At 54.3% G+C, this 440-nt stretch overlaps 1 protein-coding gene across 1 annotated transcript in view; it reads left to right on the forward strand.

The window, feature by feature from the left end:
* Window positions 1–440, forward strand: part of LOC107697997 (protein VPRBP-like) — a 50527-nt gene that overhangs the window by 46227 nt on the left and 3860 nt on the right. The window lies entirely within an intron of this gene.

Consider the following 440-nt stretch of genomic DNA (forward strand, 5'->3'; position numbering starts at 1 on the left):
CATTGTTTGCTACTGGCGACCTGGATGAAACGCTTTAAAGCTTAAGTCTATGGAAAACCACTGAAACTTTGAACAGCCATATCTCCGTAACGGCGTGGCGAATCCGCCCCAAATTCAGGGATCCCTTCAACTCGAGGAACCCTCTTGAATGAATTGAGTGTACGTCTTGAGGCCCCCTTTCGAATGAGACCACCCTTGCGTCTATAGCCCCCGGGGTCTGGGAAGTATGGGTGGTTAAATTCGCGGTCCGGTGCCGACCGATCTAGCGATCCCGGGGGGGCTACTGACGCACGGAGGGTGGCGTTCGAGAGGGCTCCTCAAGCTGAAGGGATCCCCCGAATTTGGTGGAGATCTGCCGGCGCGTTCACGAGATAGTGACACCAGCCAACACTTTCACTTCAGTAAGGAGGTCTCTTGTTCAGGCAGCAGCATTCAAGCGT

This window comes from Sinocyclocheilus anshuiensis, unplaced genomic scaffold (assembly GCF_001515605.1).
Source record: "Sinocyclocheilus anshuiensis isolate Anshui unplaced genomic scaffold, SAMN03320099.WGS_v1.1 scaffold1950, whole genome shotgun sequence".
In the NCBI taxonomy this organism is placed as follows: Eukaryota; Metazoa; Chordata; class Actinopteri; order Cypriniformes; family Cyprinidae; genus Sinocyclocheilus; species Sinocyclocheilus anshuiensis.